This window comes from Pteropus alecto, unplaced genomic scaffold (assembly GCF_000325575.1).
Source record: "Pteropus alecto unplaced genomic scaffold, ASM32557v1 scaffold87, whole genome shotgun sequence".
Lineage (NCBI taxonomy): Eukaryota > Metazoa > Chordata > Mammalia > Chiroptera > Pteropodidae > Pteropus > Pteropus alecto.
The window spans coordinates 22,559,952-22,586,073 of record NW_006443225.1 but is presented as its reverse complement, the minus strand read 5'-3'; the positions used below and the strand labels follow the sequence as shown (position 1 = coordinate 22,586,073).

Here is a 26,122-nt window from a genome sequence, read left to right as displayed (position 1 = left end):
GTTTCCTGTCATTTGTACAGAGCGAACTCATTTATTTATCTGTCCAACTCATGGAGGCGTTTCAGTCCTGACCCTTGCTTTGGGAATTGAGGAGGAATTGATTGTTCAGATGACCAAACTGATACAGTGTGACTAGTAGTTGAACTCAAGACTTAAAACCTGACGTTGAATTTGGCTTCGGCAGGAGCCGTGAAGACTAGTTCCTTATCTTCTGTAAGTCTCAGTTTCCTTATTTATAAGAAGAAAATAATAAAAAATAAATGAATAAAATAAGTAAAAATAAATAAAAATAAATTTCCTTTTTTGTAAGCAGTAGACGTAATAATAATTCTTTCCTATCGGCATTGTCGTAAGGATTAAATTAAAGGATATTTGGTTCATATTATATGATCAATAATAGAGGTTATTATTATTGTTACTCTAATTTTTATAGCCCCGTCAAGTAAGCTTTCAAATACTCATGGTCGGGACAGAAAGCTAATGGAAATACCCCTATAAAAATAAATATTCATGACACAATATACATGGTTGTTACAGTAATTAGCCTCAATGAGTAACGATGGCGATATATTTTGGATTGCTTCCATTTTCAGAAACTCACTTTCTAAGAAGTGCTTCTGGGAATGACTGCTTGGCAGGGAATGTGATATATGGTCTCTGGCCACATGGTCTCTATTCCTCAGGGTGTCTCCTGTTATTGGTGACAAGTGCCTGGGACTCAGACACATGGGATTCCCGTAAACATTTGAAGGGACTAAAGGAAGGTATTTTTTTTGGCAGGGGACAGTGTGACCAACCCCTGTATCGTCATTACATGCTGCGGGCGAGGTGCTTTTTGGCCTCGGTTTCTGTGGAAGCGTGACTTATCGATGGCTTTACCGCTGTGCCCCTTTAGTGGCACAGGTGACGGGAGTGCAAATAGTGGCAGGAGACAGCAAGTGGCCGTAATGCAGCAGAACTTAGTGACTTAAGATCACGTCAACGACCACGTATGTGGCAACCAGTCTGCTGCTTTTTGAATAAAATATCTTTGCTTTTAATAATGAATAACCTTTCATTTGTCAAAAGATTAACATTACATTTAATAATATAAAAGCAGGAAACCCATGAGACTAATGCATTTCATAAGCACAGATATTCCACTGGGGCTGTGATATGGAATCCGTTAGGTTTTTCCCATTGAGTTACTGCGAGTGCTTCAACGGCAAAAAAACGTCCATCTGCATACAAAGCAGCAGCGCAGAGGATGAGGGGGTGGACGGCGGGCCCTGTCTAACCTCATTCATTCAGGAAAGACGGTGCAAGGCGGTAAGGCGTAAAGTGGGAGCATTTTGCAATCAGAAAACCCAGCGGGGGGCACAGTTCCCATATGTTCTCCACAAATCTTCGTTTCACTACTGTCTGTGTCGGCACAGCCTTAGAACCCCCATTTTTCAGGTGCAAAGATGGAAGATGGGGAAGGTGACATCCCTTTGCTGAGGTCATGTGGCTGGTTAGGGCCTGAGTCAAGATTCCACACCTTGATTGTCTGACTTCAAGGCCTGTACTCTGCCCACGATGCTGTCCTGCCTCCTTGTGAAGTGAATTTTACTTACGAGGTGTTATTCTTAGTGAACCGACAACAGGTGTCCACCTCCAACCCTTTGGGACCAGAATCAGGAGGTGAGACCCAGGAGAGGACAGAACCCCCGACCCTGGGAGCAGCTCGCTAGACAGGGCTGGAGACCCCATCAGAGGAGCAGGGACCAGATAATTAATCAGTCTGACAAATGGCTGCGTACGAGAAAGGAGGCAGCCGTGAATCGGGAGGCCAGAAAAGCAGGGGACCATTGGTGCCAATGTCGATTTGACTGAAGCAGGAAGACAGCTGGAAAGAGAACAGGAGGCAGAGGCAATGGGATGGGCTAAATGTCCTGATCCCTGTTAACCTTTCACGTGTCCTTGGAGATGTCCACAGCCAGGGGAGAGCCACCTCCATGTACCACAGGCACCGGGCACAGAGGAGACACCCCTGGAAGTTCGGCTGGGCAAGGAGGAAGCCACAACCACCCTGGGGACACGAGCCATCGGAAAGGGAGCTGGCTGCTCCCCTCCACCTGCAGAGCAGCCCAGCTCAGCTCCTTCCACATGCGGACGCTGCTGGGGGCTGGATGGCGGGGACGATGAATGGCATTGGTCTACTGTCACTGTCTTGCTGGAACCTCATTTTATGTTTTAACCTGATTGGGGAAAAAACCTCTCAGTGAATGTGCCGGTCCTGGGTTTTCCGAGCAGATGTGGGGGTGGCAGTAGGGCAGGGGAGGACAGGTGCTGTGGGGGTGGCCACAGACAGGGCAGCAGCCCCACCTCCCCGCACCCGCCCCGGTCTCAGCAGACGTGCAGGAAGAGCCAGACCTGCAGTCTCTGTGCCCCCCAAATGCCATCACCACGAGAGAACAGTAATTTCCCACAGGAAATTAGGTTTTATGGCTTCAAGCTTGCATGCGCTTTCTGCATTCTTTTTTTTTTAGCGACATTTTCTCATCTTCGTACTTTGTTAGCGTTATGGAACCAGCCACTGATGTGAAACAGAGCTGCCAAACATAATACAGAATTCTGTATAAGTCAGAAAATCGAAACTCCTTGTCACCGCGTGGGGCCCAATTTCAGGCACTCTCATGTCGCGTGCGGCTGCGCTTCAAGCTCTGTCGCCGCTGCAGATCCGCATCGCATGCATATCATGCAGTCGCTGTGATAGTGTCACTGTCCCCCTGCTTTTTCCAGTGGCGTTGGTGCTGCATGGTGATGCGGTGTCAGAGCCTGGCTCACCGAAAGCCCCGGGGGCTTGATGTCAGCTGTGAGCTCACCCGCCTGGCCCCTGAGCAGCCGCTCGGAGTGCAGAAGGGCTGTGGGAATGGGGCGAAGGGTCCCCGGCCTCCAGGGCACTGGGACCTAGGCGCGGGGAGGGGGATTGTTCTAAAAAGCTTCATGGGGAGCTGTGAAGCAGGCAGGGAAGTTAAGGGCCCTTTCTTGAACAACTGCCAACTTTTTGGTACCAATTGAACACAAAGGTGTATTGCCATTTTCCTGGAGAAAGGGACCTTAAAATGGAATGATACTTTCGTTTCTAATTATTGAATAAAAATGTATTTACTGAGACCCACTATGTGTCTGGTGTGTTTCGTGGTCTCACAAAACTGACAGTGATGTTCGAGGATACCCGTGCAGCCTCTTTTCTACCGAGGAGGGCGTGGTGACGATGCCCTACTTTTTCCTGACCTGTTTTTGGGAGCCTCATTTCATGCGGCATTTTCACACAGTTCGCCTTCCCTTCCTCCACCGGGTCTGGGGCAGGGCGAGCTGTATTCATCTGATATAGAGTCCCCCACCTCCAGGATGCCGAGCCAGAGGCACGCACGGGGCACGCCTGTACTAAAACGTCTAAGACGCAGCTGCACCTGGATGCGCTTTGCTTCTGTTTGCTAGTCGGACACCCCGCCTGGCGTTCCTGTTTCTGCGCATCCCATGCTCCCTTTACGAAAGGTGGACTCGCTGAGCACACGCCTCACTCACCCATCAGTTACACCCTCGGGCGCGCACGTTCTGGGGCGACGTTGGCACTTAGTGCTCGCTCAGCTCCGCGTTCTGGGTTTCTGAGCTGCAGGGCCTCCCGGCCAATGGTTCTCTTACCTCCTGGAAAAAATTTCTGTTTTTTTGTCCTCCATGAAGATGCCCGTGTCCTTTCATCTGTTAATATTATCCAATTCTACACTATTTATTCGTTACTGACTCAGAAAGCGTGTCTACTTCACTGGAGTTTTCTGATGGTGTGAAGGAGGGTCAACCTCTGTCATTTCAACGTGTGTATCAGGAGGCGTTAGGACTTAATTAAGCCCCAGGCCTGAAACACCTTCATAATCATGGGGCATTAAGAACTCCAGCATCAGCTAAGAATGTGCCGAATGCCCGCTCCCCAGGGACCAGCGGACTTAATCTGGAGACGGCCACTCCTGTTGGTCTCCTTTCGCAGAGGACGAAGCTGTCCAGAGAGAAGTTCAGGTCCGGCGGCTGCAAGTGGCGGTTCGGGCTCAGGTGCACGGGCCCCGCAGCCCGCGTCTCAAGCACTCGTCCTTCCATTGCCGAACCGCAGCCCGACTCAGTTTCCCATTACACCCGACTGGATGGACTTCCAATCATAAGCGATATCACAGAAATTACATCTTTCATGTTGCAATGAGCTTGGAACTCCCGTTTATTCCTTCAGATGAATCGACATTCCTCAGAACTCTGCCTAATAGCATTTCATATTTTGAAAAACACTGTGGTCCATTAGCCGAATCAATGAGGTAACAGTGGGGAGTGGGGAAAATGCTAAAAATACTGACAGACAGGAGCCCTGCTTGCTCAGGGTGAGCTCTTCCATGTCATGGCCGCAGAGCAGCTGAGCTCTCCTCGGCTAAGCCTAGAGGGCAAATTCCCGTTTACTCGACACAAGAAAAGACGGTCAGACACAAGAGGCGTTTGCTGTGCATTCGCGAATGGGTTCGCGCTGTGCAAGAATCAGGGAGAAAATGTCTGGAAGTTGCTAGGTGATGGTATTTTCTAAGTTCAGAGAAATTCAGGATTAGCAGGTGCTGGGACAATCAGTTCAATTTCATTCTTTTCAAATCTGGGTGAACTCAAGTCACTGGCAGCTGTCAGGATGACGGTAAAGTTCGTAAAACAGAGTCGTTTGAATAGCGATGCGAACATTTCAAATAGGCTGTCATTCGGCCATCCCCCTCATTCTCACCTGCCGGTCCCTGCTCCGCAGTAGGGTTTATAGGGGGTACCATCGCCCCTCACCTGCTGGTCCCTGCTCCATAGCAGGCTGAGGTTTATAGGGGTGCCATCACCCCTCATTCTCTCCTGCCGGTCCCTGCTCCGCAGGGCTGAGGTTTTTAGGGGTGCGCTCTTCGGAAAGGCGCACCGCTCGCTCGCATGGGGGATGCGGTGGAGGCGGGTCGGGAGACTGAAGGGCGGAAAGAACTCCCCTGCAGTGGAGAGGGCTCTGACATGGCAAAGGCGGCTGCGATGGAGGCCGGATCTTCTGGGCGAGGGGCCGGAAAGGCCTCCTGGGGACTGGCGCCCACTGCACTTCTGGGGCGAGTGAGGTCTCGATGTGCGTCTGGATTCACTGGAAAGCTGTGCTTCTTCGGCTTCGAAGTTTTCTGACTCTCTTCGAGATGCCGTGAACCTTCTCCGAGGTGTCTTATTTCGGAACACCAAATCGCTCCTCAGAAAACGCTTGTCGATCCATTAATTGCATTTGCTCATGTGAACATTTGCATTTATTCTCAATTAACTTTGAACACGTGATAGGGAACTACAGCCATCTTCTTACTGAGAACTGCTCACATAATGGCTTGGTACGGTCATGTCGAATGATGTTTAGTTGATGAGAAAATGACAGATACTGCGACAAGCTGCCCTTTCGATGTAAACAACGTGGAGGACCACACGCTGCTGGAATGTCAGTCGATCCCAGGCCGGCTCTTCTCAAGCCACGTGCAGGCAGTTGCTCCTGCTTTGCGGGTGAGGCTGGAGTGAGGATGATGTTCTACAGCTTCGCTCTTGGCTTGGGAAGGAAAGGAATTTGCATTTCAAGAGGATGTATGTACCTAGTTTGATTTGCTAATTGGGTAAGTTAATTCAGGATGCAGTACAACAAAGTGTCTGACCTTTCAAAGATGTGTTGTTGGTCCTGAGAATCGGGCCAGGGTCCCCACGAGAGGATCGGAGCACACGGCTGTCCCTCCCTCGCCTGTACCTCGGAATATTTTTTTGTGTCCAGTCTTTCTAGCCTGACTTCTCTCTGACTTCCCAACAACTCAGTGTCTTTACTGTTCTTACGTCATGGATAGTCTTGGCCTTCTTTTATTTCCTTCTGTCCGTGTATCTTCTGTGACCATCTCTCCCTGCGGGTGTGGTCTTGTTTTAGGCTTCTCGCACGCCAAGTGCCGGGTGCAGCTCGCATCAGCCTCTCTGTGGACAGATCCGACCATACCCTCTCCTTCCGTCGCTCATTTCCAGTGCGGTCAGTCCTGTTCTAGCAGCGAGCTCTGCTGCTGCTCCTACCACATCCACGAGCCGCTTCTCCACGTATCGAGTAGCCACTATTGATTTTTGTAATTTAAACTATTACTAATTTCGCGCACACACAGAGGTATTATTATCACTGTTTCACAGGTAGCTGAAATGAGACTTGCCCAAGTCCTCACAATTTCCACTAGTCAGGACTCTTTCTATTGCAAGTGAGAGAAATCCAACTTAAATTAGCTTAAATTAGAGCTTCAATTATCTCCTGTTCAAAGATTCGAAGGTTGGAAGGTTGAAAAGGTTAACTTTTAGGCATCTTTGGACCCAAAGGGATTTCAACCTTGTCATCAGAAATGCATCTCTTCTTTCACATATCTCAGCTTTTCCTCCATGTCGGACTCATTTTTCTGCAACTACTTCCCACTCGGTAACAAGGTTGGTTGCTGGTGGCTCCAGGCTTAGGTTCCACTTAGACTGACCCCAGAGAATATATGAGTCGCCCAGCTTTGGGAAGAGCCCTGGGGATGAGTCTGAATTCACCTACTTTGGAGTCCATGCCAACCCACGCACCAAACCCTGCGGCATGGTGACTGGACTCTGAGCAACCCGCCCTGCCTCAGGCGCCACCGTTGGAGCCGGAAGGTAGGCCGGGCTCCTGAGCCACCTGGACTGTCACTGGAGATGGGAGGCTCTTTAGAATATGCTGCGCAGAAAGAGAGCACGTGTGTACTGCGTACCTGTAGACGGCCGAGTCCCCACCTGGGTGCACGTGAATCGGAACATCAGTGTGGAACTGTGCTCGCCCACCACTCAACGAGCATCAGGCGCCTTTCAAAGTGCTGGAACGCAGCAAAGAACGAGAAAGATGATGTGCCTGCCCTTATGGAGCTTACGTCCTAGGGCAGCGGTCCCCAACCTTTGTGGCACCAGGGACCGGGGCTCCTATGAGATTCTAACGTCTGACGATCTGAGGCGGAGCTGAGGCGGTGATGCTGGCGCTGGGAGCGGCTGCACGTACACATGAAGCTTCGCTCACTCCTCCCACTGCTCACTTCTTGCTCTGTGGCCCAGTTCCTAACATCCACAGATGGGTACCAATCACAGCCCGGGCGTCGGGGACTCCTGTGACCTAGGACAAGGCAGAAAATAAAATACTCAAAAGTATAACATAAATGCAGGTGGTGGGAAGTTTGACGGCGAAAACAAACATTAAGGAGTTAAAGAATGACTGGACTGTGAGCGAGTGCTTGATTCGGCTGGCGAGGTGAGGAGGGGACGTTTGTGCAGGAGCGGGGTGACAGCTGTGAGCTGTGGGAAGAGCAGGGAAGAACACCCGCACAGGGTGGCAGCAGGGGCCTCGGGAGGTGATGCTTGCAGCTTGGGTCCTCCTCTCATTCGTTGCTCTCCTCCCCCTTCTTGGACGGCAGATGGCAGATGGCAGCTATCTCGCATTCTTTCTAAGTAAATCCGGACTGGTGACCACATGGGTCTTCGTTCCTGATGCTGGAAACAGTCACTGTCATGGCGGCTGAATGATGGACGTTTAATTTTGCAGTCACGCTGGGCTTCAGAGCTGTACTCGCACCTCCGTCTCCATTGTTAACTCAGCTCTTCCCTTTTGTCAAGGTGACAGCCGTTTGTCACTTCCCACGCCTCCATGCTCCCCTGCCGCTGCTTTTGCTTGTCTTCTTGGCTGCTCGCCATTTGCGTATTTTTCTGATTTCTTCTCTCTCCTGCATCTTTTTCTGTTGCTTGGTCCAGACGGCTTGGCTTTTGCACAAATTGGCTTGGCTCTTAGTCATTACTATTTAGAGAATATCCTTTCGTTCTATGTAACGAATCGACCAATCCTTACATGTTCTGTATAATTTTCAGCTCTTCTATTCCTAACTATTTTGCTGTGTTCTCCTCTCTTCTTCTAAGGGTACTTAGCCCGACCTGGCCGGGCGCCATTCTGGGGCTGCAGGACAGCTGATCTACAGAGCGACTGCTCTGTGGTCTTTGTTCTCACTCTTTGTAGCCTGAACCTACGCTAGAGCCAAACGCCAAGATGCTTGCTACTTGCCAAATCTTTTAAATTCAGTCTTGGCAACGTCTCTCACAGCCACGTTTTTTTTCTTACTACCTGCAGCATGACCAGCCTAATCCAGACCCTTACAGTTTCATATCTGAACGAATATGGCAGCCTTCAGTGGGCCACATCTCTCTCTCCTCCTCGGTCTCTCTTTTCCTTTTCTACCAATATTATTCCCAAAATACTGCTTTCACAGGGGCATCCCTGTGTCAGAATCTTTCAAAATCTAGTAGCATGGAGTCTGCCTCCTTGGCCTGGCATCGAGCATGCTTCGTGGGGAGTCGTGGACCCGCCGTCTCCAACTCGAATCCTGCAGCCTCTGTGGGATCCTCGGCAAGCCCGTTTCAGAATGCACGTGGAGCAGTCCTGACCTCACACTGTTATTTCTAAACTGGACTCCTCACCATCACCCGGCCCAGAATGTTCTCCCTGTTCTTCTTTGTCTCTATAAATACAGTCGATAAAAAGAAATTCAGTTCCCAGTCCAGGCCTACTTAGAACTCCTCTGTGACAATCCACATTAGAAGCTGTCATTCCTTCCCAAATTCCACTCTTTCATATATGAAAGCTTGTTTTCTGTCGGATATTGTCAATTACTTGTTTATAGGGGAAGATGATCTCTGCCAACTTGCCGGCGTGTCTCCCCATCCTCGAGTTGCTTCTGTCCTTCCTGGTGCCTGCCTGCTGTTCTCTTCAAAATACGCATGCTGACTGATGTTTTTATTATTCTAGTTTTGCGGTAATGTGGAAGACCAGGCAGGAAGGCCAAGTTCAGACATAGATTTCCATATAGATCTCGTCCTATGTATTCATCTACATGTCTATGAACATCTTTGTGTCAGGGAAATTCCTTTGAATGAATAAAACGCTGATAGCTGTGAAGTCTGTCTTTGCAGAAAGTTGCCTGGACTCTTCACTGTTACCGTTTCTTTCCTGAGATGCTGGGGAAAGACCTCCCCAGCTCTGAGGTTCTTTTCCATTTTAGCTCTGACGGTGCTTGTGTTTCTGACAGGGAGCGTCGGTGAGCTGGCTAATGGCGTTAGCGCTCAACTAACCGAGACCATTGAGGTAGATGATCGTGTTCATTCACTCAGATGGAAACCCAAAGAAGACGTCTCGAAACACTGATATTTACCATGTGAGAGAGATGCCCCTGTTCCGTTCCCGACGAGCTGTGGAAATACGGGGGTGCTTATCCTCCTGGGCGAATTGGCCCCTTCCAGTCCTTAAAAAAGAGAAAAAAAAATTAGACATTTACTAAAGTGAACATAAATGAGTATGTAGGATATATTTAATACTGTTCAAAATGGGCATTTTGAAAATGGGATATTTTGAACACTTTAGAGTAAACACTCTACTGTTTAAGACAACATGTGAGACGTATAATTTGCTAAATTTGCTAATTTGACAAAATGAAGTTTTCTGAGCTTAGTATTAAGATTATTGGAATCACTATTTTTTGAATTTATTTTTAAATTATTTTGATTTTGCAGTTACAGTTGACAGTATTATTTTACATTAGTTTAGGTGTACAGCTTAGGGGTTAGACATTTATATACCTGAGGGAGTGATGTCCCTGATTAGTGTATATAGAGTTATCGCAGTTACACACCGTTATCACGATTTTATTGACTATATTCCCTGCGCTGCACTTCACATCCCTGTGGCTATTTCGTAACTGCCCATTTGTGCTTAATCCCGTCCCGTTTTGCACCCGGTCTCCCAAACCCCTGCCGTGTGGCAACCGCCGGCTTGTTCTCTGCACCTGTGAGTCTGTTTCTGCTTTGTTTGTTCATTTTGGAATTACTCTTTAAAGCGCTTTACAGGCACATGTAATATGAATGCATGCATACGTGTACATACATGTATACATATATGTGGATCTGGTAAGGACCGTTTTATTAAGCCAGTAAGTTCATAGTATTTTATAACACTTCATCCACACATATTTCAAAGGTCTATACTTTATATGTATTTTATTTTAACCTTCTTGAATATTATAATTCATAAGTTAAGCTGCTAAAATAAAGAATTCGCATTAACAGTCTTTTTATTAGCTCTCAAACATTATTTTCCAAATATTTTTCTTAAAAACAAAGTATTGGTAATGACAGCAGGTGTCGCTATAGCAAAAGAAATCAGCTATTCAGAGGTGTCTTTCCCCAGAATACATCACCACAGGGTGAGTGAGGTCACACTCCTTTGTGGAAGCTCCACATGTCCATCCCCTTGCTCTGAGGAGAGAGTCTTCATGTAGCCAGCTCTCACTTGGCATGAAATCCTTGGGACTAGGAAGTCTGTGGCCTTTGTGAGAGGTAGTTCTGATTTTCACAGGCCTAATAGTCAGGATGTTCTTTTGTAAATACGATCAAAATTCTGTCTTCTAGATTCTGAATCATTTATTTTTATTCAATGTCCCCAAAATAAGTCATCTGATTATATATTGCTTTGCCAAAATTTTCTTAATTATCTAAATAATTCATCTATTTTTGAAATGAAAATAAAAATGTCCACCTTATAAAATTGATGGTGAGCGTGAAACAGGGCATCACGTGCACCCTTCCGCTCATCTACAAACAAGCCGCTGAGCGCCTGCCGTGCACTGGGCGCCGTAGTTAAAGCCGGACTCTGTCTTTGCCCTGATGGTGCCTTCGGTCCGGCAGATTTACACAGATTTGTTTTGTGACACTTATGTTACTGTTTGTGAGTAAGAGGCGTAATTATTATTGAGTTCTTTGGCCCAGTAGTGTGCGATGGAGCCGTTGAAGTGTGCCCTTCCGGGGAAACAGCAGCAGTGATTGCCAGCTACTTCCTGCCGAGTGGTGTTTGCCCTCCTGGGAACAGCCCCCTGTCCCCCTCAGGTGACCACTCCCATTTCACTGCGCGGCACGTAGGTTGCAAAACACTGATTCCCCTCCATCCTCCAGAAGTGGGCGTCAGACTCCGGAGTGGTCAGTTAGGGTTTATATTCTCGTGTCCACAGTGTCATCACGTGAGGACCCTCCATGGTCCATTTCCTGCTGCCTACTTGGACCTAATCTCTTGTCACGCCTGCTCACACCACACCTGTACACACCGTGATGCTTCTCGTTTCTGTTTTTGCTCATATTTGTCTCTAGGGTGTCTTTCCCCTGCCTCTTCTTTGTCAATTCGGTCCATCCTTTAAGGCCTGGCTGAGCAGCTGTCCTGCCCCCAGTGGGTAATGTCCCTTCTGAGAGCCTCCTTGCCCATCGGGCCGTTTTCCACATGCTGTTTTCATGAGACTCACGGGATCTCTGCGCCCACTGAGACGGTGCCCTTCTGCGGCGGGGCTTTGCTGGCTGGCACAGTCCTGAAGAGTCGTTGGCGTGCCATGTGCTGAGTCGTTCCCACTCCCACCCTTTGTGTCTCTGAAACAAGGACCGCTTCCCCCCATTTCCTCAGGTCGCGCCGGAAATATCCAGCCTTCGCTCGGCGAGCGTTTGCTGAGCAGCGAAGGCTCCTGGACCGGCCAAGCCTGCCCGGTCCCTTCCTCCTCCCGTCTCCTCTAGCGTCCGCGGCCCGGGCTATTCACTTGGCAATTAATCACGCGCTGTCTCGTGGCGTTTCTCTTTTGTGATGTGTTTTTATGTGGTACTTAGTCTATTATTTAATATTTTACATACTGACATATGAATAGGGATATTCTATTCATTCATTAGCATACTTATTATTTATTCATTATAATGTTTTTTTGAGAATTAATTATAATTCATATCATTTTTCTCTTTGCACAGTGTATCAGTTGGAGTTCTGTTTATGCTAGCAACAGAAACTGGCAAATTTGAGACAAAAACGACTTACTGGAAGGCGGTCGGGGGACTCACTATAGTAGAGGGAGGGCTGGAGGACCAGGCGTGGCGTGGGAAAGAGACGGGCCGGACAAAGTCAGTGGAAGGACGGCAGGCCGGAGTCACGCTGGTGAGAGCGAGCTCCTCCTTACCTCCTTCTACTCTCACCCTGAGGGAGACTCAGTGCCCTGGGAGGCTGTGGCCGCCCTCAGGCTCAGGCGGCGGGCTGGCCCCTCAGCTGTCCTAGAGTCAGGGGAGGGAGAGGGTGAGGGAGAGCTTGCAGGGCTCCCCTGGGCTTCCGGCAGACACCAGGATTTATCATGGCTGTCGGGAACTCTCAAGAAAGGAGTGAATCTTGGGTAGTTAAAGAAAAAAGATAAATATGTATTAGCGTTTAAAATTAGTTGTGCGCTATCCAGTCTCAATATTACCAGTGACTAATTGTATGGCCTTATGCAAATTTCTCCATCTCTGTACGGGTCAATTTTTCTCCTTTACAAAAGAGAGATACCACTGTTTAGTTTTACATGGCGGTTTAAGAATTAAGTTAAATAAGGTGTTGTTCGAAAAATGGCTATTAACGTCGGCCACATAGTAGGTGATCAATAAATGATGACTATTATTGATTGATCTGTGTGCCCACAGCATGAGGCTATTTAGTATAGATGAGGTGAAGAAGTAGCAAGTGCTAACTCTGCCCTTGAATGGTTAGTACTTTAATCAGAGACAAAAGCACATCATGATTTCATTTAATCCTCACAACTACCTTGGAATTAGACAGAGGTGTTTTAATCATCCCCATTTTTCATATGAGCAATCAGAGATTCAGAGACGTTGAGCAACTTGACAGTGGTCTCACAGCTCTTATGTGGCAGAGCTGAGGCTGGGGCCAAGGTTTCCTAGACCCATTGCTCTCGCACCCGGGGAGATAAGTATAGCTCAGTGGAGGACAGAGGGACTCTGTTCAGTTCCAGTCAGGACAATTTATTGAATCCTGTGACAACGGGCATGCCAGGCGCTGTGGGAAATAGAAATATAATTAATATATAGTCTCAGGTCTCAAGCAGGCAGAGAGGCATGCAAGCACATAACTCACTGAGGTAGAAGGTAATCCATGATGCGTGCTGCGTTTCCCCTCAGCTCTTTCTATGCGTCAGGCTCTGTGTCAGGTGCTGAGAATTGAATAGAAAACAAAAGAATAAGCAGTTCGTCCTCAAGGAGCTTGCATTCTGTTGGAAGGAGACAAAAGCAAATGTATACACGTGAGGTGATGCCCGCTGTCGGCGGCGGTGCCTGCTGGGAAGGACGTGCACTTCGTGAAACCGAGCTGGGACTTTGGATGAAGCGCGCTTCTTGGGGCCTGACCTGGGGCCTGACCGTGTCGGGCGTGTTGACAGGTGCGGGCAGAGTGTCCAGGCAGTGGGTGGCCAGCGTGAGGGCAGTGAGGTGTGGTGATGCCGGCGGCTGCGGCGGCGGTGTGGCCGGCGTGGAGAGGCAGCGCCGCCCGTTATGTCCCCGCCTCACGCCATTGGCAGCCAGACCCCGTCTGCATTTAGGAGGACAATGCTGGCGATGGTGTGAAGGACGGGCCGGCGGCTGCGGCGGCGGTGTGGCCGGCATGGAGAGGCAGCGCCGCCCGTTATGTCCCCACCTCACGCCGTTGGCAGCCAGACCCCGTCTGCGTTTAGGAGGACAATGCTGGCGATGGTGTGAAGGACATTAGAGGGGGCAAGCAGACCGTTGCTAGGTTCCCGCAGTACGTCATCTGAGAGGTGGCGAGGGCCACACGGTGACAATGGAGAGGAGATGGGCCAGAGCTGTCGAGGCTGAGGGCTGACTGCACGCTGACGGACGGTGTAGGTAGTGGGGAGGCAGAAGGCGGGCATCCGTGCCGGGGTGCTGGGGACATGCCAGGTGGAGGTCCCAGGGTTCCACACGCAGAGCTCACACTGTCGGCGGATGCGAGAGAGACAGCCGGAAAGGCCGGGCTAGAGCCTGGGACGCTTGGCCTTTAAGAGCAAACCTATTCCAACTAATTTCCTATAATCTGTGAAAAATTTTGTGAGTTTTTAGATATTTGCTATTTTCAAGAAGACATGAGTTTCACAAGTATTTGTCAGAAGCAACTGGCATTTTTTTTTTTTTTAACCAATGAAAAGGTTTCTTCTTCAAAAAAACAGAATGCTCAGTAAGAAGAAAGCTGGTTGATGATTTCTATTTCCTTTTCTTACTTTGGAGGCTGAATTATCAGACTTGTTCAGGTCTGAGAAGCCACATTAGTGACTGTTACAACACAGCCTTCGCGTATGAGGAGGATCTTGTTAGAATAATGTACAGCTGGTAACGGAGAGAGACTGTCTCTCGTGTCCCACGATGGTGATAGGAGAGAGGAGGAGGAAGCAAGATTCTTCCTAGAACTTATGTGTGGTCATTTCAATAGTTCTAACAAAACATCAGACACAAAAGACTAGGTCTGGGGGCAATAAAAATGGATAAATGAGAAAAAAAGAGATGTCAGCAAGAGAGAAAGGGAGACTTTTTATGAGCACTTGAAGAGTTTGACTTGGAAGTGAACAGCTCTCTGCAGCGCTAAGTTGAACCAACTAGAAAGCAAGATGGCAGGTCTCGTCCAGCACGGGCCACGAGAGCCTGCTCCGTGTCGTCCCTCCCTCAGCTGTCACAGAGTCTGCTCCCGAACCTCACAGCGCCGTCTTCGTAGATACCAATTTGGAGGCATGGAGCCAGGGACGTGGAGACACTTCATTCACCCACATAGGTCACCTGAAATCGCCACCTCCAGTGTCACAGGGCTGCGTCACCGCTCAGCCAGCGTGACGCAGCCTCGGCATCGGTGCTGACTCACAGAGCTCCTAACAGACAAGTGGGAGTGTCCCAGACTGCAGACCATGCCACGTGAAGCCAGGGAAGGAAGAGGAGCTGCTCGCCACGCAGGCTGGGGACAGCCTGCTCTGAGGGAGCGCAGCCCCTTCCGCGGTGGGTGTGCGGTGCTGTTGCTGTGGTGGCTGTCACAGTGTCTCCGCTGCCTTCCCGTTTTGTATCTGTTTATCCAAGTTGTTTTGGAAGAAGGACTCTGAGGTTTGGAGACGAGCATACTCTTTGCGAAGGCCCCGGGCCGTGGTGGGCAGTCCAGGCCGTGGGGCTTGTTAGCTGTGACGCGGGCAGCCTGCTCGCCCCGCATCCTGGCTTGCTTTCCTACCCTTATGTTGCCCTGTCTCAGGCACATTTACTCTTTAGAGCAAGAGCAGGAGAAAAATTCCATTGCCATTGTTTTCACAGGCGAAGGAACTATACATTTCTCAAGGACACATTGCTAGTAAGTAATGAACTTGTAATTTTTACTGTGTCTATTTCTCCTCTGTAACTGCTGTCCTAAAGTTCCTCTCATCTGTAAAATATGGATGTCGCTGACACCAGTCCCACGGGATTGTGTGCGGATTAAACAATAGAACTGTGAACTGCCTAGTGCCTTAGGGTGCGGCAGGCCGTAGGAAAAACCTTCATCCGTAGCAGTAAAGTCCCCGCAGGAACATAACCCTGTGACTCTTCAGTGTGGGTTAGTGCGACGTAACCAGCACTGAAAGCAGGTGGTAAGGAACGCGACCACGGGATGCATCTCTGTGGCGAAATGTCAGGTGTAGCGTCTGGATGGGAAACACACCCTCGCGCACTTCGAACCCCAGATTGTTCTGTTGACCCCAGCTTGCTTTTCCGTTAAGTAACATTTGCTCTAATAAAGTTATGACACCAGGTTCCACCTAAGCAGAGCCTTGTAGGGGTCTGTGGGAGGCTCGAGTCCCGGAAGGAATCTTTGATCTGGGGCCACAGAGCGTAGTCTCTGGTAAGTGCTGTGAAATCCAATGCGAGTGGGCTGGGCACAACGGAGAGAAGCAGGTTTTAGCTCAGAATCCAGATTTTTACTGGAATAACAGCTGTAGGGCCAGTATTATTCTAGGAAAGTCCTGGTCAAAACGCGTAAAGCAGAGTGAAGAGGACTGTGGTCTGGCCACGTGCATCGCTTAGGTTTAGACCTTTTCGCGCCAGCAAAACAGAAGTGAAAAGCATGCGGCTCCTAACGAGAGGGGGCGTGGAGGAGGGCGGGTTGGACGCGGACTGACGTATTAGACTGTGACGTCGCCGAGACGGGGTGGGGCATCTTACTCACCCCTTACAGCTAGAGCCGGGCTCAGGCCCCATCAGGAGTGTCCCCATGCGCCCTCGTTGACAGTTGTGGGCTCGACTACCAGGAGAGAATGAGCAAGGCCAGCTCATTGGGACACTCTTGGGCACTTGTCTCGATGGGCGGAGCCCTGGAAATGCTAATGGGGAACCTGAGCCAGCTGTCCGCCCAAGGACAGCACACCAGGCTGCAGACCACCCAGCAGGCTTAGGGCCGCACCCCTCGGGGACCCGGCAGGACAGGTGCCCTTTTGTTTTGTGTCTGGTGCACAGTGGGACATCTTAAGGCAGACACACATCTGGTAGCAGCATCACAAGGTCCTGGATTCCAGAATCCTCAGGGAGGGGAAGAGGGATGGGAGAAAGTCGGGGAGAGCAGCGGTATTGTTCTAGGCCCACGGCACAACTAGCGAGGATTTGGTTTTTAGGAAGTTCAAGGCACAGAGTGGAGGAGCAAAGCTGGTTGTTTCGTGGAAGGAAGTGTCACTCCTCTGACTGGGAGTTAGGAATCCCAGAGTGCAGCGTTAAGAGGGGTTACAAGGCTGCGTGGCTTGCTGGACCCCCGCAACCGTCCTACCAGACAGGAATTTTGGGTGTCCTCGCATGTGGGTGTGACCGAGTTTCAAGGGGGCCAGTGTACACACCCAGGGCCGTAGGAATAGAGGTGGCCGGACCCCATCGGTACTCTTGATTATTTAATTTTACCACCTCAAAGGTTGTTACGATGTTTAAAGTATAAAAAATGTCAGAGAGAAAGGCAACAAACACTAGTTTTTAGCCCTTCACAATGAACGGTAGCTCAGTGGTCAGGCAGCTTCATGGTGTCTGGATTACAAACCTTGGGCTTTTAAGCAGTGTTTTCCCTTGACATTCTCTACATAATGCATAGAAGAGTAAGCACATGGGTCGATAGTTACAAACTGGTAATTGTGTTGCGATGTTTGGATACACACCAATCAAATTCACTTATTGATAACCTAATATGTGTCTGGTAGGTGCTTACATTCATAGATTCGGAAGAGAACTAATATGTGTTCTTCAGTAGAGATACAACATAAATGAGATTACATTTGTGAGCAGGAAAGGGGAAAAATACTGTTTTCTGAGTATTTAACACTCCTGGAAGGAGACTTGCTGTAAATGACATGATCTGTGTAGAGTAGGGACTAACATTTTGAGGACCAACTCTATGCTCGATGTCGGGAAAGACTATAAGGTCTAATTTAATAGATCTCGCCTTGTGAGGCAGTTATCACCCTTATTTAGAAATAAGGAGACAGAGGCTGGGAAAACTTAAATGAGCTCACAGCTAACACCTGGTTAGAGCAGGTGAGAGCGTATTAGAACCCAGCTGAGGAGACTCTCTGCTACATCACAGGCCTCTTCACAATCTATGTGAGGATGTGAGGTACCAGCCGGTCCCGTGCATGAGACAGGAAGTGCCTCAGCGTTTAAGGAGGCGGGGATTCGACTCAGGGCTTTTGGAGCTTGTAGATCCTTGGGAGGGCCTGCGCAGCAGGAGCGGGTTCTCGCGTGATCCGGTGGACGAGCCCAGAGCTGCGTGGATGCGACCCCGTGGAGGGTGTGTGCCTTTGGGCCCCCCCGGGAGACTGGCAGAGCAAGAGCTGCCAGGGAACCTGGGGGATGGACTAGCAGAAGTGTCATGCCGCCACCATTGCTGGGTGTTTGGGGAGCTGAAGGATGGATGCCGTGAGGCTTTCTGGGGGAGCCCCGTGCCTCCATGGCCGTGATGGCCGCAGTCTCTGCCCCGATCTCTCTCCCTGTGTCTACATGGCGGGGCTTGATGTGCGAATGGAAGCCTTTGTTGCCGGGGCGTCTGGGAAATATAAATTTTAGCTTCCCAGCCTCTCAGCTAGGAGGTGGAGAGAATGGAAGACGAGGGAGCCATTCCGGAAACGGCGTTACGATTAGTTCACGCGTGGCAGTCATTACCGGGGGGCGCATCGCTGGGCAGGTCGCGGGATGGAGGGCTGCCTGACCTGGCGATGGCCACCCTCCCAGTCGTCTCTTCGCCGCTCTCAATGTCTTCAGGCGCTGCTGACCGAGTAGGACCTCTGCTCTAGACGCAGCTGCTGCCTCTGTCGTCAGTGTGTGAAGCAGTTCGTGTCAAACGGCAGCCTAATTGCCCACCCACTACACTGAAATGTGGCGCGTGACCCGCCATGAGCTTCGACATGTTTCTACAGGGACTTCACCTGACATGCAAGCGAGAACTTCTGAATATGGGGCAAAACCAGACGGGCTCTCCCTAGGCGTCGAATACCGTGTGAAACTAACATTTCTGCCTTGGATTTCGAGAGTAGTTTTGTTCTTCAAGAGACATAGCGACGTCAACATGGATGGATCTCGAGATAATCATGCTAAACGAAGTAAGCCAGACAGAAAAAGTTGAAAATCACCTGATATCACTTATATGAGGGATATAAACCTAAAAGCAACAAATGAACAGGACAAACAGAGACTCATGGACATGGGCAATAGACTAGTGGTTATCAGAGGGGAGCGGGAAGGTAGACGGGTAAAGGGGGTCAAATACATGGTGACAGAAAGAAATCTAACTATGGGAAGCGAACACAGAGTGTAAATATATATATATGCCTTTCTGTTAAAGTGTACAGCTGCAACTTATTGGATTTCATTAACCAATGTCACCATAAAAATAAATAAATAAAAAGAGAGACATAGTGATGTCAGCAGGTGAACTGAAGGTTGAAATCCCAATTGCTTTGAAGGGACATCAGGCCTTATGAATTTGCATTAGCGCTAAAAACAGCAGGGGAATAGTGTAATTAACATATGTGAAATTCCATTTCTTGATACAAAGCAAAACCTAGAATGAACCCTACAAAAGGACCTTTGGTTAAACACTCCGGTCTATCAGAGCCAACAATATCTACTGAATAGTCTGGTTATTATACTTGAAGGTCTTTATTTCTGCAAGTTGTGGGTTTTTCCTAAATTTCTAGCATGTATTTTATTACGGGTTGACCTTTTTTCCCCTTAACTCTTTCAGTCATTACTATGTAGTGGCACAAGTGTTTATTTCTTCTTGAGGGTACTCGATTCCTAAAATCAAAGAGCAGCGTCGCAGGCTCGCAGGCAGCCGGAAGCATTTGCATGCTTCACCGAGTGCGGAGTGTGCCCCGCTCTCAGAGCGCCCCGCGCAGCCCGCAGCCCACGGCAGAGGGGAGGCCCCTGTTCAGATGGCTGCTCCGCCCCAAGCTGCTCCAGACGAGGAGACGTCCGGAAGGGGACTAGAGGGGGGCCGAGCGCGCCTCGGAACTGCCACGGCAGTGAAAGATGACTCAGTGTTCTGTGCTCGGACATTTGAAGTGTGCTTCAGTTTTTATTTTAATTTTTCTGGTGAATCTTTCATCAATAAAATGGTCAAAATAACCTTCTATGGGAACAAGAGACAAAATACTTAAGGGAAAAATTGATCACATCGCACAATTACCCTGCAGATGAGTGCGTATGACAGGGAGGGTTTGTGTACGGCCGAGGGAGTCTGAACACTGGCAGCCGCCCCGTTGTCATCTGTCAGTGTGGGCGTGTGCTGGGGCCGTGTGGGCCTGGGTGCACACGAGTGTGCTCTGCCCAGGGGTTTGCGAACCTCGCTCAGTGCGGTCATGGGGGCTCTGCTCTGAACTTACCTGGTCTGTCCTGTGTCATGTGAACAAACATGAGTCGAGGCTGAGTACGAGCAAATGTGCCTTTGTGTCTAGGTCTCTGTATCAAAGAGCATTCAGGTGGGCATTTTGCATGGGGACGAGGCCATATTCTTACATATTTGTGTGAAGTTATTGTTTTTAAAACATTTGGTTACCAGTATTGATTGCCGGTATCCTGCTTAGCGTTCTGCCATCCTGGCCACTCACCTTGACCAAGATGGAACTTAAATGGCACCACTCACGTCTGTGCTGTTTCAGACACCGCAGACCGCGGGTCAGCTAGGAGTCAGAGGGCGACGCCGATGGCAGCCTCACCCTCGAGAACAAAGGACAAAGCTAGAGATGCGTCCAATGCCCCGGCAGGACATCCGCCGGTGCGGGGTCACCGCCGACTCCTTTGTTTTTGTGCCCAGTGCCTTACCAGCTGAGTTCCGCCCGCAACGGGCAGCACGCTCCCCTCTGCACGGTTCTCCCACGCCTGCTCTTTCAGCGGATTTGAAACCAGAACACCTTGCGATTTCTAGCATTTTCTCTCTTTGTCTGTGACATGAATGAGCAGAAAATTAGTGCAGAACAGAGTCTTAACTCGGAGAAAAGGAGCCACTGGTCTTGGACCGGAAGATGGAGCAGATGTGGTGAAGTGTGAGGGGAGGAATCAGGGGAAGGGAACCAGCAGAAAATTTCTGGCAAAGTTTCCATGAAGACACCAGATGAAAATCTGAGTCACTGGTATATTTAGCAGCACAACTGTTCACAGCAGCAGCAGATGGTTTCACGGATGCCGTGAAGGGTGGATGCTGCTTTCTGCAGGCCCGTGAGCCAAAGTGCTGTGACACTTGCAAAGCAATATCAAGAGTGATCGAGCAGCTTTAAAGCTTTAGTCAGCCTCCCCATGTAAGCTTCATGGGCTTTAACGCCAACCTAGGCAGCAGCAGAGCGCCCAGAGTTTACGCACGGAAGAGCAGGAGGATTGTGGTCCAGAAAAATGTCGATTCTCTGGTTCTCGTCTTGGGTTTACACTCTGACAATCAGCTCTAGAGACTCTTCGCGTAAGCTCACTTCACCTCCAGGCTTCCTCGGGCGCCCACAGCTGGCTCTCCTCCTGGGTACGTCTGCCGGGTCTTGTCACGCAGGGTTTGATGGTTGAGGCAAATTGGGAGCCATATGATTGCTTGTAGGTCTTTGGGAGAGACCTGCAAGATTTGAGCGCTGGCCAAGAAAAGTTGGCCTAACCAACAGCAAGCTATTCCACGAGCTTGTCAAAGATGCACTGCGTTCGAAGAAACACCTTGTCGCTCGCCAGCTCTGCGTGCAGCCTCCTCGCCTTCCTGCTTCATCTCTGGCCCTGGCTCGATCTCGCCATGAAACATCACCTGCCCTCTGCTCGCAGATCCCCGATCAGAACCACCCGGGCTTGCTGTGCTGGGCCGCTTGCTGAAGTGTCCTTCCTTGCACAGCCTCGTTCTGCACTCAGACGCTCATGCACGAAGGGGCGGTCTCCCCTCGTAGGGCGGGTGTTTACTGAGTGCCCCATGGTTCGCTCAATCCGAGACTCAACTCTCCCTGTTGCCAGCGGAGTGTGTCAGCTGAGTCAGCGCAGATGTCCCCCATGCATTCCAAGATTGTCGGGGGGCGGGGCTGGTAGGGAGTTTGAGTTTTGCACAGTCATTAGAAGGGCAGGGGAGAAGGGCAGGAAAGTCACCACTAACCCATCACTGAAGTGGGTGGCTCTAGTGCTCACCCGGGGGCCACTGCAAATCTCAAGATTCTCTGGAAGCTTCTAGCAACTGTCACGATATGCAGTGTGAAAGTCGGAGAGGTCTGTAAGGCGCTGCTCAGAAGCTGGACGAATCTCATGTCTTCCCACGCATTTGGGCGCAGCTTTCTCTGGGAATTCTGGCCTTTCCTTGGCACAAGTGTTGGGTTCACCTCACTAAGATGAAATGGATCCTCCACCCAACATTTGGTGCAGATATCGAGAGCGACGCTATCCACGCATGTATTCAGAAAGCATGAAAGGTGAGCCTGTGCTTTCTTATCTGCTTGCCCTTATCAGATGTGCGGGGGCAGAGGGGATGGGGAGCACGTGGCTGCAGCTGTCAGCGGTCAAACATGAGAACCGACGTCACCGCAGTGCTCTCCTGGACGTGAGGGGAAGGGGTCTGGGGACCGAGAGGGGTGGTGGCAGAAAGTCTCACACTGCGCGTGGCCTCAGGCTCCTGTTACTCCGTGTTACCAGGACAGTGGGGTCACAGTCCCTCTTTAAGTTAACATAATACCCACTTTAAAAGCAAAAATGGAGTCTACGGCCATGCCACCCTGAACGCGTCCGATCTCGTCTGATCTGGAAGCTAAGCAGGGTCGGGCGTAGTTAGTACTTGGATGGGAGACTGCCTAGGAAGACCAGGTGCTGTAGGCGTTAAAAAATAAATAAATAATAAAATAAAATAAAATCAAGATGGAGACCTGAAAACCCATGTATGTAAAGCAAAAAAACCGTAGCTGATGTAAGTGATAAAGCATCGACTAAAATGAATAGGCTTTTTACCCCAGAAAAGATCGATACTTGAAACTATATAGATATCTTCTTTAGGAAATTTACACTGATTAAAGATAGAGCCACATTTTCTTAAAATTTGTCACAGTGAAATGGTTCAATACAGCAAATTTATATATTCACCCCTAGCACACCCATTAACTGGAAATTTCAGCCTCATTTAGACAAATTTTTTTTTAACTTGTAATTATGTACATGGTAACTGTTTAGGTTTATCGAGAGTTGACAATGAGGAATCCAGTTCTTGAAATATGTTAGTCCAAATCTGAGAAGGCAGAATATTCCAGAAGCTTTGACTGTAGGTCACTTCAGTAATTAACATTCCACTTCCTAACATCTCTGATTGAACAAGGATGCCTGCTGATGTGACAAGCACTGGGTGACGTGTTGAGGATACAAACTTGAATAAAATATATCCATTTTTTGCCTCAAAGAGCCCCATAGTCTATCCAGATGATACTTAGGACTGAAGATTCAAAGGGTTCAAGGGTAAAAGTCACCTGCAGGCAAAGCCACGCGAGTCAACTGCTAAGCAGCTGCTTCTGCACAACAGCCTACTGCTACCGACATTTCAAAATAGAGAGTTTCTGTGAACATCATTTTCTTAAACGACATTTCTAGAATAAAAAGAAGACTGGCGAGGCAAGGACAAATTCTAGTTTGGTTTTGCATGTTGTCCACGAGGGACCGATGACAACTGGCAGTGTGGTCCAGCTTCCCGAACCTAGCCCTGTTCCCATATGGAAGGAGAGACCAGCGACTCCCCGCTGGTCGGAGTCAGGCTCCCTGTTGTCCCCTGAGCCCCCAGGCCGTGTAACCCGAGGCTCCTCTTCCCAGGTGTTGAGGCATCGGAGTGACTGATTAGTGCACAGAGGCCGCAGTGAGGAGAGCCTGCAAAAAACAAGCAGGTTCTGTCGGTCACAGATGCGCACAGCAAATAAGCAAATCCTTTTACTGAAATGCTGAGGACGGAGAGTTGAAAATCTTTTAAGTGTTTAAAGAACCAGCGGTCTAGAATTGCAAATGAATTTAATTCTCTAATTATTCCGCTGTAATTAGTGAGGAGCTTTAGACACATATCACGAAATAAAATGCATAAACTTTATAGATTACTGTGCAACTCCTGATTTTTGTAGATGAACTTGAAAAAAACATGTCAACACATTTTGCTTTTCAATCGGCTGTGGGTCTAGCACTAGAGATTTCAGGTAGTGCTTTTAGCAGGAGGGTGTATGTGTGGGTGGGGGGTTAGCAGTTCTTCCTGATTTAAACTGGGCGATACTACGTTTTGAAAACCCTTCGATTTACATTACTGCTCTTGGTCCACACGACAACAACCCTAGAAGGTAGAACAAAGATGTGAGTGCCTATTTTACAGGTAAGAAAACTGAGATTCCAGGAGGTTAATCAATTTTCCAAGGTCATAAGGCTAGCTACTCACAAGGTCAAACGAGATGCCAGCTCCACTCACTGCCCGTCCAGAGCTCTTGTGTCGCACGGCCGTCCCGCTGGAGCCTCTGGTTTTGATGCTCCTGCTGTGTGTTCTTGGTACTTTTGGTTTTGCATATAATCATGTATGTTGAATTTTCTCTTCTCTTTGAGAGTAAATTCTGATCTGAACCTAAAGAATTCACGTTGGGGAATGATGTACCAGATTACTTTTACCGAAATTATATATTCTTTAGTCTAAAGATTTATGAAATTATAGAAAAGTAAAGGATGAAAATAATGTTCATGTTTGAGATTTCTTCTCTAGGTGTTTGTCTCACCCTTTAATTTTAGCAGTTGGGTGAAACTTTAGACTACAGAATTCTAGACTCTAAAATCTCATTAAGGTTTTTCTGAGACAATATTTTATTTTATTGGTAATGCTATATGTGTTGATTAGTTTTTAAAGTAAATTTTTTTTTAGAGTGGTTTTAGGTTCACAGCAAGGAAGCTATCTTTTTACCTGGGGTTTGTATACTTATTCTTAGGTTACCGAAAAACAAAATGATAAGCTGATAAAAACACTTTAGGGAACGAAAATTGCATTTTAAATATCAAATATAGGCCTTACTAATGACACTGATGTTACGTTCTACTGTAACGATTTTATATTTATTAAAATTAAAATCTTTAGATCTTTAGAACACATGAACTATTTTGAAGGTGATTTTTTTTTTTTAAGTTTAAGTTTGCAAATAACTATTTTATTGCGATAGTCTTAACATGACCTTGGGAGTGCGTTTCTACTCATTGGTCACAGTTGCTTATTTCTCAGGTAAAAAGGGAGAATGAGATGTCGCAGAAGGAGCAGAAGGCTGAGTTAATTTTCTGCTCTGGGATTTATGAGTTGCGTGAATTTGCCGCTCCTTCTGCTGGAAGCCTCTTCCCCAGGTCTTCACAGCTGGGGCTGTTTTTCTTCGCTCAGGTCTCAGCGCAAATGTCACCCCAGACAGATGTTCTGTGACACCAGTGTCACCCCTTAACATTGCACTGCACTGCATGTCAGCTGCTTTCTCATGCCACCGTCCTACTGTCTTTAATGCACTATTGTCGTGTGAGACGAACTTGTCTCAATACTTGTTTGCTTTTAATTGTCTGTCCCCTTCCCTAGAAGTTCCGCTCTATGCGAGAGAGGACCTGTGCCAGGTGTTACTGGGAACGTAGTTGGAGCTTCCTTAATCTTGGCTGGATAAAAGAACAATGGATAGTTTTAACTAAGTCACTGTCGCAAGTGAGACACAGGGGACTTATGCTGTCTTGTGGACTCGAGTGAGATGAGGTCTTTCTGAGGAGTGTAAAGCATCGCAGGTTGTTGTTATTCTCATCACAAGGACGTGTGGGTTGGCATCTACTTGAAAAACGACGGTCTTGAACTCTTTAGGTTTTTACTAGTTGAATATTAGCGAAATCCCTGCTTTTCCCTCGCTTTAGGATAATTAACATACTCAAATAGTCATTTCTGAACTCAGCGGTTTAGTTTTGTTTTGGTTTACTCTCTCTTCTCTAGGTCTCTAGACTGTGTGGACAGTACCTGACAAGAGCCAGCACCTAAAACCGTAGGTAGAACAATAAAATAAAAACTTTAAAATGGAAAACTTCTTCCAGAGTCCCGCTATGATATCTGTTTAAAAATTAGAACATTTTATGTTCCTCTGAGTGGTGGAGTTTTGTTTTATTTCCCACTGGGGTCTCAGTAATTAACATTTGCCACTGGTTTGTGTGGGTTTATTTAATGTCGTTTATATTCTTGCGGAATCGACAATCCAAGGTCACGGGTCTGATTTTTTAAAAAGTTCCCTGTGCGTTCCGAGGAGCTCTCTTTGGGCCTGGAGTGTTTTGAGGATGAAACCCACGACGTCCGATGCCGTGGACGTGACTCCGACAGGGCGACGTGACTTCTTGCTGTAATCACGGCTTGTTTTCAGAGTCCTGATGGTCGGAGGACAGTCTGCTTCGCTCGTTTAATCAAACTTTTCCTTGTTGCAGAATTTTCACGTTTTGCCAGGTGGAGTAACATCCAGCAGCGGGAGGACGGAGCGCTGGCGATTGCACAGTGGCTCAGCGGTGCCTCGCGGCAGTTTAACTGCTCCGGTCCAGGGTTATCTCCTGTCCCTCGTGAGAACTGTCCTCATGACGTGACGTCGCACACAGCCCATGGTGTCGCCTGTGCTCTGCTGGCGAGGCCTTGCCTCGCTCGTGCCTGCGGAGTCGTGGTCAACGACGGCGGGGCGTCGTCGGCTGTATCCGC

The 26,122-nt window shown here is 48.7% G+C and overlaps 1 long non-coding RNA gene and 1 pseudogene across 3 annotated transcripts in view; both read left to right on the top strand.

Moving 5' to 3' along the window:
• LOC112472578 overlaps positions 1-26,122 on the top strand; it is a 109,075-nt gene that overhangs the window by 32,365 nt on the left and 50,588 nt on the right. The window contains exon 3 of one of the 3 annotated variants that reach the window (XR_003043657.1): positions 1,958-3,138. The exons of 1 other annotated variant lie outside the window; for it this stretch is intronic. This is a non-coding gene — a long non-coding RNA (uncharacterized LOC112472578). Of the gene's footprint in view, positions 1-1,437; positions 3,139-26,122 lie in introns of those variants that run through there. One more of the 3 variants, XR_003043656.1, reaches the window with a different exon arrangement.
• Positions 22,131-22,248, top strand: LOC112472654 (annotated as a pseudogene).